General features: G+C 44.9%; 1 long non-coding RNA gene across 2 annotated transcripts in view; it reads right to left on the reverse strand.

The window, feature by feature from the left end:
- LOC125698896 (uncharacterized) overlaps positions 1-13,971 on the reverse strand; it is a 68,567-nt gene that overhangs the window by 8,440 nt on the left and 46,156 nt on the right. For both annotated transcript variants that reach the window (XR_007379363.1, XR_007379364.1), the window contains 4 exons: positions 12,448-12,602; positions 10,590-10,746; positions 10,003-10,156; positions 9,710-9,910 (listed from right to left, as the gene is read on the reverse strand). This is a non-coding gene — a long non-coding RNA (uncharacterized LOC125698896). The remainder of the gene's footprint in view (positions 1-9,709; positions 9,911-10,002; positions 10,157-10,589; positions 10,747-12,447; positions 12,603-13,971) is intronic.

The following is a 13,971-nucleotide window of genomic DNA, read 5'->3' on the forward strand; positions in this document are numbered from 1 at the left end:
CTGTGCACATACAGGACATGTCAGGCATGGAAAAACTCAGCACAACATTGCTCTTTCAGTGCAAACTTTCCACACAACATTTTTATAAGATTTTCTTCAAAGTAACGTAGAAAAATCATGGAAAGAATTAAACACTACCTATTGAGCTGGCATTTCAAGAAAGCAGCTAGAATGCATAAATATCATTAAGCTTCAGAGCCCTAGGTACAAAATGACTTTTTATGGAAAAAAAAAAAAAATCCATTATAATTACAGATGAAAAGCAAGGGAAAAAAAATGAGCTTACACAAGAACAGAGACACATTATAGACAGGATCCTGCTCAGCCGAAAATCACAGCAGCAATTAGCAATTAACATCTCCTGGAGACAAATGATTGGTAAACCCCCGAGCTGAAGGGGGTAATAAAGCTTCATTGTACCATTTATAAAACATTTAACTGCATCATCAATTACAAACATCTCCATCCCTATAAAGGTATTAAAGAAAAACCAAAAACCCTTGAATATAAAAAAGAAGTTGCTGTACAAAGTTGCCAGGAGCACCATGCTCACACAAACAAATCATGAGAGCTGCACATTCTGGCTGGTCTGGGGATGCCCATCCCATAGCAGCAGTGATCAGAGCTGCTGGAGGCACAAAGCAGCGCAGAGCAGCACGTTGGCATTGGGTCAGATCTGTGAGCAACGTGTCACCAGCAGCTCTGCAGCTTGGTGGGCTCCTTGCAGTTATTTACGTTGGGAGGAGAACCCACCTTGCAGCCAGGCACAGGCACTGCGGTGCCAAGAGACAGAAATAATCCAAGGGCACCTTTGGCCAAGGAGACCAAATCTGTTTGGCAAAGCTGTCTGCTATTCCAGCCACAGCCGTGCACAGATCAGCCCTTGCCATTCAGAAGAAAATGTCATTTTAGAGACAGAAGACAAAAACTGTTCTCCAGAGGCAAGGTTAACACCAGCCAAGCATTCTGCCTGCGAAGGCATTTGCCTACAGGTCTCCAGACAAAGAAAAGCAAATGCCATTAGCAGATGTGCTGCGGCAGATCCACCCAGACCTCCTGCTGCCCGTCACCAAAGGCCTCTTCAAAGGCAGAGAGAAGAGAGGCAGCAAACTCTTCTGCTAATGCCACAGAGCCACCGGAGCCCAGCAGCACCGTGGGGCTGTTTGGTGGGGCAGCAGGACAGGCTCTGTGCTTCTGCCCATCATCCCAGTGCAGCTGAGGGACAGCCATGCTGACCTACAAAGCTCACAGGCTAGCAGCACTGCAGGAATTACTTCCTAAGGGATAATAAGTGCTTCATAATGAATAACAAAAATCGTATCCACCTGTTAGTTCGTGGTTTAGCCTAGGTATTACAGCATAAAGGTGAATGCTCTTGATTGTTTTGCTTTCTTTTTTGCATTATACATTATTGCGTTGTGACATTACAAAAAAAATAATCTGGATTGCTGTATTTCTGACAGAGTACCACACAAACCCTCAGAATACTGTCTGGAAACTGGCTCCAGCATGAATAGAACCACACAAGCTCATGCCATCCCCCAATGCTCAGCAGTTCTGTGGTGAAGAACCTGCAGAGCCTGAAGTGCACCCTGAAGGGCAAGCAGCCGCATCACCCTGCTCCAAAGGGACGTGGGTAGGAACTGGGCAAGACCCTCCAGGAGCCCTCAGGGCTGGATCAACCAGAGAAACAAGCACAGAGGACGTTAGGCACACCCAAACCCCAATCATTCTCACACTAATTTGGGGAGTGCTTTGTGATAGAACAACCATGCAATCAGAGCAAAGCACTTCTGGCTCATCAGAAAAAAAAAATGCTCATATGCTGCAAAACCACCAAGAGCAGATCAGGACAGTCTGCAGGATACTCTGCAACCCCATGGGCAGCAGCTGGAAAACTGACAAGAAGTTGCAGCAGTTCCACAGACAGAACGTTTGTTTCTGTAGGTTCCTGACCCAAACCATCTCACAGCAATGCAACCCCAAGCACAGGATCTTCGTTACCTTTGGGGCCACCCCCAAACCTCAAATAGAAAAACGTGGCTCTGTGTGTGCCAGCATAAGGATGGAAATCAGACCAGTACTCACTACACAGAGCTCAGGTGGGTGGATTGATGCCTTTATCTTGTTTTCCTGAGCCAGCAGTGACATTCGGGACAGCCAGGCTTACAGCAGGTTATTATTACTACTCTACAGAAGTTGAGATAAAAGCTTTCATTTCTCCTATAAAGAAAGAAGGTGCAATACAGGACACAAACGGCCAACGTTAAGCAGAGCAATTCCAGGTGGCCCTCAGTGTAACAGCAATTTAATGCACAGACATAACATTTATTTCACAACAGAGGACACAAACCTGCCTTACTGCATGAGGCCAAGGATGCAGTGCTGCTGGATGGGGAGGGACACCAGCACCCAGAGCCCCCAGCACTGCCTGCCCCACCTACGGGGCACCAGCACTCCACTCCCACGCTGGTGAAACTGCAGGTCTATCTGTGCTTTCTAATTAGTCATCGGTTATTCCAGTTTTAAAAGCAAGACGTCACTTCGGAACACCTGTAAGCACATTTGATAGCAGAGAGAAGTGGAAAAGAGGGAGGGAATGCCACTGGTTGTGAAAACACAAAGGTGAGCAACCAGCTGATTCAACTGCTCAGTGCTGGAGGCACCCCTCACCCCCTTGGCTCTGCAGGAGTGGGAGCTGCTGCTGGGTGAGAGCAACGTGCTGCTGGGGGCATGGATGGCCATGGCTTGGGGTGTGGGGTTTTCTTCTGTCATCTGCCTCTGCTCTGTTCTTGCAGCCCGTGCATCACACACACGTTGCACTTGTCGAAACGCAGCCGACTGAAGCAGAATACCAAACAAAGTGAATTGCTTTCCCTTCAGGCATTAATTATCAGTGCATCTTGCCATTGTTTTCTTCACTTTTTACATTCTCTGACGTTTCATCCCTTAATTGGGAGCAACCAACCTATAAATAGAATTTCGGGGCAGTAATTGGGAACAGAACTGACTAGCACAGATTAGAATCATTTGGAAAATTTAGCCTCAACCTGAATAATTGTGCAGTGCTTGGATGCCCGCTATACTTCCTTGATGCCCCTAAAAGGTGTTTTTCATGTAATGAGTCTTTGTTGGCTTATGGTAAGAAAAAAATATTACACAGCACCACAGCAGAGTGGCAAAGCTTTGCAGAGACGTGTTGGTGTACGGCTCCTGAACTCCAGACTGGGTGACTTCTCCCCCATGGAATTCCAATAGGAACAATTCCACATGTCCCTGGCTCACTTTGCCACCAACAGTCACATCCACTCAAGGTCACCTCGGTACGTGCATCAGTTCTGCTGAGATTCTCACCACAAGATGACCAAAGTGTGCACAACAGGCACTCTAAGCCCAAACAGAAGAATTTTCAATTTAAATACAAACTCTCTTCCTCGTTTTTCAAGGAGACTTTGATGTAGCAGTAAATGCAACCCCTGTATTTTATATTGCTGCCTCCATCCACAACAGGAAAAAAAGCAGCAATCTTGGCACTGTTTCTAAATTATTAAGAAAAAGGCAGGCAGCTCCCATGAAGCAAAGCAGAGCCCAACCAAACCAAACAGCTCACATGAACTGCAGCAGAAGCAGCACCTGCAGACCATGTACCACCCCCTGCCCACAGAATCAGTTTCTTACAGGAAGCCATCAGTGACACCTCTGGAAGGAGGGATCTGGCATGACAACAGATTGACAAGCATCCAGAAACCAGTCAGGGTCATTTCACAATGCACCCCACCACCTCGGGCCTATTTTGCACACTCACACTGATCTGTGCACTCACTGCAGCCTCTCCCATCATTCGGTCCTGTTTTCAAGCACAGTGTAAAAGCAGCAGCTGCTCCCAAAGCTGCTCTCTTCACAAACATGTAGCTATAAACTTCAAGGCTGAAGCTGTACAGCCACAAATACCTTTCTTTTGGAACAGGCTGAAAAACTCCACCAGAAAATGCTCTGATGATCACAGATCTCCTGGAGCAATTTCTTTGCATTTTGTTTCCCTCACCAGCAAAGAGAGGGGAGAGGAGACAGGAAAAAGTGCAATAAAGAAGTGAGGGGAGACAGAGGAAAACAGAAATGGAACAAAAAAGGCACATTAAAGAACTAACGTGGAGCCAGATTAAACAGAACCCAGATGGTAACATTGGAGCAACTGGCTGGAATATGAGGAGCAGTGGAGAGTGCTCTGGTCCCATTCTGAAGAGGCCCCTTTGTGGGAGGCACTGTCTGATTGCACTGGGAAAGCCTTGCAAGCTCCATGGGATCAGAGGGAGAAACCAATGCAGACAGCAGGCAGGCAGCAGCAGGACCTCTGAGGAAACATTTCCATTCCACTGCCTCCACAGAAAGCTGCAGGAACAAGGGACATCACCAAACAGTGTTTGCAAACTTTTTCGACACAAAGTTTTTTTTAAGTAATTCAAATCTTCAGCTCACATTTCTCAAACCGAGTTCTGGACCCCAACTTTCAAATGCCTCTGCCAATGCCTTTGGATCCCTCTGCCTGAAGGAACAGATTCTCTCTAACAAAGGGCACCCAAAGCACGCTGGAAACCACTGCAAAGCCAAAGGAGCAGACAGGTTCTTCTGTAGAGCCAGCAATCGGCTCCTGCTCATGCAAGCCCAGCACCAGGCGTATGATTCTGCAGCCCCACTGCATTTTGCATTTCAGGGCCCGCAGCATTATTGCTTTGGTACAGAATGGGATCATCTCCCTTTCATGCTCCATCTGAAGCGGTGATTAATCCTGGAAAACAGGATTTTTGTTACATTGTTTTCAAAAAGATAAATACAAGAGCAACATCTATCAGGACTCCAACATTCCCCTCTTCCTCCATTTCCCATCTCTGCAATAGCTGTTACGCTCCTTGCTCTGCACACCTCACCTGTTGGTAAAGGACAGCCAACATCTGATGACTGTTAGTGTGTGCAGCAGCAGCTCAAGGCATTTTTACAGCCTACAGTAAGGGAAAGAGAATAGTAAAATGAAACTATTCGGGCTTCTAAGATTTCACTTAAATTCTTGGAAGATACACCCTAGCTGTACTTTTAGCAAAATCTCTATGAAACCTCCCCCTGTCCATGCTCAAATCCTGACATTACAATGTGCAGTTTCAATTCTGTGCCAGATTCTGTGCCACAAGGCTTCACATCCAAACTCACAATAAATCATGGGTAATAGTAAATAAGTTAATAAATCACTCACACCAACTGACCCAACTGAGTGGTGATGCTTCCTGTAGCCCACAGTGCTAAACTTAATTACACTGTTTTGAATAATTAGCTCATTGGCATTCCTGTGCTAAAGAAAATGTCATCAGTAATTTATAGAAGCTGCACAAAGAATAATAGTTCAGAAAAGCCCCGTATGAGATTAATTAATCTTACACCTCCAAGAAAGTCATCAAAAGGTCCCTGTAATGATATCCCCCAGAGTTATCACTGCGATGGGCAGAAGTCAAGCCAAGCTCTTCTCAAGCACTGAATGCTTCAGCACTGTAAGCCTGTTGGGAATACTGCTTATGGGAGTTTGCTGGAATCCAAAACGAGGAGGAAACACAAATCCCAGCTCCTACAGGAAAGGAACACACTGATTTTCCTTTCCAGAAGGCCTCTCCACACTCCCACCAGCATCCCCAGATCTCCTGGCCCTCACATCGTTCCCATGAGTCCATAATCTCTTCAATATTTCACATCTTTCCAGATTACTTTACCCTCAGGAAATAACCTCACACCCTGGTGCTATCGCTTCACTAAATCTCTTAGCTTTTCTTGCCCTGCTTTGCATATCCTTATCATTTCATTATTCTGCAGCATTTTGCAGCTAAGGAATGTTTGAATTAAGTAACATTCACAAAAGGGAGTTATGAAATGAAGGCATCTGATCAACATCAGATGTTCATCTTATCAATACAAATCACTGGCAGGAAGAAGCCTATGTGCTTATCTTGGAAATTCAGACCTCACAGGCTCCAAAATCCAGGATTCAAAATGCTCTCTCTGTTGTTTTAGCTGAGTGTGAAGGAGAGTCCTGTCAACAATCTGGGCAAGGAAGCAAATGAGTGAAGTCCTTAAAACTGTACATATTTTACACGCACACAACTTCAGTTGCTTTAGAGAGCATTGACTGCCACTTCCAAATTACATTTCTTTTCAAAATATTTCAGTAATAGAGTAAAGCATGCCTGTATGATGCAGAGCAGTCTGCAGTCACAGCTGAATGGGTTTTGGATTGAGCAATGCTGAAGCAGCACTCCTGTTCTGAGATGAGGATTCCAGGAAGCAGCTACTGGCTTACGTCCTTGGTCCAAAATGGAGAGACTGCAATGACTTTTTTAGGAGAAGAATGATGACATCATAAATAAATAATGTGTATTTTTTATCCTGACAGTAGCAGAAGTGAAATACTTAGTGACAACAAGCTCTTCATTGAACCTTGTGCTGTGTGGTGATGTTATCTGGCTGTGCCCTAACACCAAATTGTCAGCCATCTCAGGTCTTTGCCAGTGCTCATGAAGATTTACGTTCTTTGCATCAGCTTGATTAACTCAAACCAAAACCCAAGACAGCCCTTCTGATCCAATTCCTCTGTTCTTCGTTTGTGGTGGTAATAAAACAAACACTGAGGAAAATTTGGCATCTCAAAGATCTTTTCCAACCTGAATGATTCTATGGTTCTACAACAGTAGCCCAGAATGTTCTGTGAAGATCATTTCCACAGCGTTGGGGTGGCAGAACCTCAGCCATTGTCAGGCAACACTAAGTGAAAGCAAGGTCTTGCTGAGCACACAGCTCCTGGGCACCGAGCAGCTGCCTCATCTTTGTCCACTGGGTTTGTGGCTTGAGAAACTGTAATCTGCTGAAAACAGTGGAAATTCCCACAGGAAATTTATTTTAAGGCTGAACTGTTTTATAAATAATTCACTGCAATTGACAAGAATCAGAATAAAAAACAGTGAAGTCATCTTAAACTTTTAGATGGAATTTAAGGAAAAAAAACCCCACCTGATCTGACACAATCGATGCAAAAGTCACTCCCAATACAGAACAAATGCAGAACAAAAGAAGGAGGCAGATGAAAAGGAGCAGCTGTTGCCTGAGCCCAGCGAACTGTGAAAGCAAGCATCTGAATGCTCACAGCTGTAATGGCTTTTGCTATGAAGCTCCCAGCACTGCCTACAACGCGCTGCAGGCTGACCTGAGCTACCAGCAAATCAGCTCAGAAATGGCTGGAAGTCAATCACCAGAACCAGGCGCAGAGCATCACAAGAGAAAGACACCGCAGCCACGCACCCACTTTGCTCTTCTGTTTGCCTCCTGAGTTCTTGACTTTTCATCTTTTCCTTTTTACCTGAAACCATCAGATGAATCTCACCCAGGAAAACACACAGCCTTCACCTCCAGCATCCCGGGAGAGCCAACAGCATCTCTACCTTTTAATAACCTGTATCTCAACACTCTCAGTTTACTTATAAAGTAACCATGAGATAGAAGACCAACGTACATCATGGCATCCCTGGGACATACTTAGAATCCCAGGTCTGTTTGTCTACCCCAGCTGTGTTTTGTTTGATGCAGAAGCACACTTATCAGAGCCCAGTTTCCACATCCACAGCCAGTAAAATCCTGTGGCAAAAACGAGTCGTTTCAACATAAAACTCAGCAGAAACAAAAAAAAAAAGTGAATTGAAGGTCACTCGTTTGGTTCTTCTTCTTCTTAAAAATAAAATAATAATTGAAGTGCCCCCAGTGACACTCAGCATGGGGTAAAACAAGGCAATTTTGTTACAGCTGATGGAATTAGCATGAGATAAGTAAAGGTTAAATGTCAGCATGGAGCATGGAGGATTCCAGGAGGGGACAGGATAAGCATAGGGCTGTGGATGCTACAGCCTGCAGCTGGCTGGGGGATTTCACAGCTACCTTAGGATGCTCACTGTCTCTTACAACTAAAGGTGAAATTGTTAAGCTTTTTTTATTTTTCAATGTTTGAAGAATTTATCTTCAGTGCCATCCACGTCGGAGAGCAGATGGATCTGGTGACTTTGAATGCTGCCCTTCATACAAAGCGATCTGCCAATAATTCGGATTATAAGTTACAGCCAATGTGAAATATAAAGGAAGCAAAGAAGATATTGAAATATGAAATAAGAGAGTAATTTCTCAAGGTAAGATCCTAAACAAAACATAGTCAATGAAGCTGAGAAATCCAAGTAGGTTACTCTACAGATTACAGAGAAGAGAGTTCCCCAGTATGCAGATAAAAACGTCAGGAGCAAAGAAGAGTACAATAATATGACATTTCTAAATAAATACAAGTGAATCTAAGCTTTATTATCACATTTCCTTTCTGACAATAAAAATGAGTTGTGAAGAAAAAGAATAGCCTCATCATTCTGCCGGCTGCTTTTATCTCAAGGAATAGGCTCCAAGATTGCATCCTTTGCATTCTGTACTTTCCATCATTCCAGCACCGTCTGCATGAGCAGCTGCTCCCCCCATTGCTGCCATTTACCACCACAGAGCTCAACGCGGAGGGAATGCAGCATCTCCAGCAAAGGCACCCCTGCACCGACTGCAGCTCCGAGATGGGCAATGGGATTTCAACATCACTGCTCCATTTCACTAATAACGAGTAATTATCCACTTGTTCGTTAAGCAACATAAGACTGAAGCAGTGATCCCAGAAGCCCAATCAAATTGCACTTGCAGCAAAACTGACCTGCTAAATCTCAGCAAAGAGAAACCTCACGGGCTGCTCAGGAGCTCCTGTTAAGTCCCACACAAACATAAGAGTGAACAGCACCTTTATGACTGAGCTTCCATAACTTTATAATGGGCATTTATCTATTATCAAGTTTCACTAAGAACAAAGAAAACCACAAATACAGATACTGCAACCCTACAGCGGTACTCAAGAAGGACAAATGTTTTAAATTCAAAGTTCATGCTGCATCAGAGGGTCAACCATGGCTGCTCCCACTCCAGGCAGGCCCAGCAGCACTTGGCCTGTGCAGGATAAGGCACGCAGGTAAGCTGCCAGCCCACAAGCTTACATTCAGTAACAGCAATTTGAAGGTGCGTGCGTAAAAGCACACATAAACGTGCACAAAGAAATCTGTGTGTCACCGACGTGTATTTTACATGGCTCTACAAGGGAAGTTCTTACAGAAATTCCTGTAGGAAGAGCTGTGGAATCTCAGGGCAGCAGTGGGACCCCTCATTCCACACCATCCTGAAACCCTGCACTTTGCTTCCCACCTGGCTCTGTGTCTGTCTGCCACCTTCAACTTCCAGTTCATCAGAAAACAGCACACTGAATAGCAAGAAGTCTGTTGCTAAAACCACATTAGGTTTCTCTCCCCAGAGCAGACTGATATCGAATCAAAAGAGCACCATAGAAAGACATTTTCCAAACGCTCTATCAGCAGCTGTTTCTCAGTGCCCAGACCTCAGAGCCCCACATGTCCCAGAGCACCATATGGGGCCGTGGATGCACTCCCAGCACTGCAGTGCAACCTCTGCCTTTGTGGAGCACCACCCAGGGCATCACAAAACCAACCCACTGACCACCCCAGAGCAAAGGCAAACAACATCCCATTCCCCAGCTCCCCAGCACTGCAGGCACCATCAGGACCAGACACAGTCTGGGGGAATGGCTATAACTCACCCACTGGTGCTGTGCCTTGCTGTTACATCTGCAGACGTGACAGCCTGGCTAAACCCACTGAGGGCAGCAGGAATGTTTTGATTCCATCACCAGAACTGGCATCTAGTTCAGTGTCAGGCTTCACCTCCAGAAATAGTTCTCACAGCTCAGGCAGCTCATTTTCCTCCCGAGCTGTTGGCAGCCAGTCATCTACCACTGCTCCTAGAAGCAAGCGTTAGTGACAGATGATCTGAGGGCTGTTAAACTTGACAAGGATGTAGTTCAAGTCCCACAAAGCCTCATGCTAGGCCTACCTGGGAAGTGGCAGTTCCTCCTCTCTTGGCACCTGTGGAATCCAGCATAGGGCACCCCAGCATCACAGCAGGGACTGGGTCTCCTTCCTTCCACCAACGCTGACACCAGTGGGACATCGCAGGGATGCCCAGACCTCTCCAATGATGGATTTGTCTTATAAATACAGAGAACCCTTCAGCCTTTGGTGCACAAAGCAACTCAGTTGGTTACAACAAGAGCCTGGATTATTCATCTCTCTCCTTCACAGGCCCCCAAATTGAGAAATGTTCTCTTTTTAAATTATTCATGACATTATTATTACTGTAAGTCAAAGCACCGTTTAATGAAATAGCATTTTCAAAGTATGTTTGCATTAAAACCAGAATGCCACGTAGTTAAGAAATCATCTCTCTGTTAGTCTGCTGAATTACAAGAAAAACAGGTCCAAATCATGTTTGCAACTTGAGATATAACTCCTCTCCACTACTCAAATCAATACATCATTTAATTATGTTCTATTGCTTTCTTTGCTTCCACAGGGGGTCAGGAAGGACCCTGAGAACATCCCAGTTGCTGTTTTCCCAAGTCGCTTTCACTCGACACCCACCTGGACTTGAATTTCAACCTTCAAGCCTTCTCCAGCTGCAGGGCAGCAGGGAGACGTGAGCGAGCACACAGCCAAGGCAGGCACTGAGCGTCCCTCTGGGCCGTGCCTCATGCAGAAGCTCTTCCTCTCAGCTCATCTTCTGAAGCTGCCAATGAAACTGTGATGGGAAAAGCATGCAAAGCTATCAGTGCTAATCCCAGCTGATGAAACCCCACGCAGTACCTATGGGCCCCTTTACCTCCCTGGCTTTTTTGAACAGCGGAAGTATTTCTGAAGCACTGGTTGGTCTGAAGTTAGATATCCGGGTTCATGCTCTGTCTTGCACCCTATGGCTTTCGCCTCTCTGACTCCAGCACATGGAGCTGACTGCTCTGTTCTGACTTCACCCTGGGAAATATCTGTGGTTCGGTCAGAATCGAAGCCTAAAACTCAAAACTAATACATCTGAAAATGAACTGCTGTTATTTATTCTCCACGAGTATCTACATTCAATTTTTAGGAGTATTTATTTAAAGTTCAAAAAAAAAAAAAAAATAACCCCAGACCTGAAATTAATTTTATCTCATAGGTTGGAAATGCGGTTCAGAGCTTGAGTGAAGAAATTAAAGGAAGGCTGTGCCTCATCCAGCCATCCGTCTCCCAAAAGGCACACGGACGGAAACGGACCCTCAGTGCCGCTCCCAGTTGGCTGCAGCATTAAGCCTGACTGCTCTGTATTGCCTTCTAATGACATTTGTTAGGGTCTGCTATGGGTACATTCATCCCTGGGAACCAACTGATGACCTTCAGGGGAAAATCTGCCTTGTATGCACTCAGCTCCTCCTCTTGAGTCTGGTTAGAGCAAGCACTGATTTGCCATTTCTCCCGCTTCCCACCGGTGCTTCAATCTGTCCCCTGCTTTTAGACAGGCATTTCTTTTTCAAAATACATAAATAGAAAGATTGCAGAAATTAAGTAAAGATACTAGAAGCCTCCAATTATATAGAAACAAATTGGCACCTGGAGGATCGTATGGCAAGATAAACCTTCCCACAAGTGTTTATTTTTTCTTAGTAAACAGAGACGCTGGAAGCAAAATTACCGCTTCCTGCAAACAGCAAAAGGATTTGTTTGGTAAGCTGAAAGCAAAACAGACAAATGTGCCACAGTTATATTTGTATGAAAAAAGCTTCCATGTAGAACTTGAGTCCGTGCAAGTCTCCCAAAGGCATGTTGTGTTTCATTTGCACAGCTGGTATACAGGACCTCCTGCTCAGATCCCCCCAGAGCCACCACCTTGACCAGAGCTGCAGGTCCATCCCAAGGCACAACAGTCACCTTCTGCACTTTCTTTTCTTCCTTCATGGCCATAAAGAATCCATGTATTTGAAGAAGCATTTTTCCTCCGTTGTGCACCAGTGGTTAATTCACCACACTGAGAAAAGCACTATTTAGAGATCAATTTTACAGCTGGAATTGAAAAAAATATGAAGAATAACCACTCTATTCCAGACATGATGGCAGAGCGTGGATTTGAAGCAGTCTCAGACTGCGGAGATGTCACTGCCTGCACCTCCAGCAGCAGCCACTGGCCCCATGACTTCCAGAGGTACAGGAATGGCACACAGAACCAGCTGGGTTTGTTGGAGCTGTTCTCCATCTCATTGTCTTCCATCCATAATCTTACTGTTGTTCCAGCACCCAAATTAGGATACATCAAGATGATAACAAGACTGCAATGCATTTAAAAAATAAAATCCAACGGTGCTGTAATACTTGTGTTGCTCCATTTCCCACTGCTAACTTTCTAAGACAAGGGTGTCAGTTGTTGCAGAGATGCAAAGAGCTGAGTACATAACCAAACACACAGTGCACTTACTCCAACAGGCAATCCCTGGAAGGACTTTTTGCATCATGGTCACGATGGGAAGAGCACAATGACATCCTCATCAGGGTCCTCTTGTGGCCAGCTCCCCCACTGCTGCTAAGGACTGCCAGGTTCTGATGACTTTGGAGTATGAAGAATGAAACAAGCTGTCCAGAGATGGAGGTCACACAGCCAACAAGAGAAAGATGAGACAACACAGGTGGTCAGGAAGAGATGGAATTGGAAAAACACGTGATGAAATACACATGACAGGAGTGGCACCAACCCCCTCATCTCTGTGCTGGTACTGAGATGCTAAAAGCAAACAGTAAGAAAGCAAGATGTTCTTTCTCTGCTGCTCCTGAACACAGAGCCCATCTGGCAAAGCTCACAGATCTGCTGTCCAGCCATATTTTGAATGTTTTTACATTCCCCAAATTGGCTATGTCTTCTGATATGACTCAATACATCATACTTCACAGAGGATAAGTAACTTCCTTTGCATATCTGTGAGCACAGAGCACCATGAAGCTACCCAGAACTGGTACTCACAGCAAAAGAACTAAATAGAGGTCTGCCCTCTCTCTGTCTACTTGTTTTTCACCTAAACACCAAGCTGGCTGAAATACCCCTTTATGTCTACCAGTGCATCTCAGCCTTATTTTGAGCAAACAGAACATTTCAGCGCTGCTGACAGTACAGTGCTTTAATAGCCACTTACTGAGATCTGCAGGGGTGGCTGAAATCTGCCACCACATTAATCTCATCCTGTAATTAGCTACCTGGGGAAGACATGTATTATTCAGAGGACCTAGGTTAAAGAAAAAATAGCCCCAAGGGTGCAAAACTCCTGACATTCCTCCCTTCCCAAGAGCAAGAAGGGATGCACATCCCTCACTGCACTGACACAACATGGGACAGTTTTGCTCTGTGTGCTGCAAAGCGCAGTCCTGACAGATGAACTGAAACATCACTGCGGAAATCAAAACGGCTTCTGATACGAGCACAAACCCCTGCACCTAAAGATCTCCAGCAGCACGTTACAAAGAGGCTGCAAGGTATCATACAATATTTATGAGCACGAGATATCTACTATAGATTAATTCATAAATCCCCCATCCATAATTTATAGTCTATTTACAGAGCAGAACAGTCATCGCACAGCAACCACCACAAATGCATTCACGTAAACTTCAGGGCATTTGTAATGACTGCTTGGAAATAAGAAGGCCATAACAAAGCAGGCACAGTTGAGGACTGAAATGCACAGGAGTATAAAGAAAGGAAAGGCATTTTTAAGGCAACTGATGTGCTATAAATTTTTAATGCTCTATAAAACCTTTCATTTACTTAGAAATATTTATATAACATTAAGTGCATTACTCCAACTCAAAGGAAGAATTAGTCTTAACGTGTTTCATGGAGCACTTGGATTTTCTATCCTGGATTTTACCTCCATACTTAACCCAGCACAAATTATTGTCTAAGATTATTCGTATCAAAGCAGCACACCTTCACTTTCTCAAAAATCATCCC

This window comes from Lagopus muta, chromosome 11 (genome assembly GCF_023343835.1).
Source record: "Lagopus muta isolate bLagMut1 chromosome 11, bLagMut1 primary, whole genome shotgun sequence".
Lineage (NCBI taxonomy): Eukaryota > Metazoa > Chordata > Aves > Galliformes > Phasianidae > Lagopus > Lagopus muta.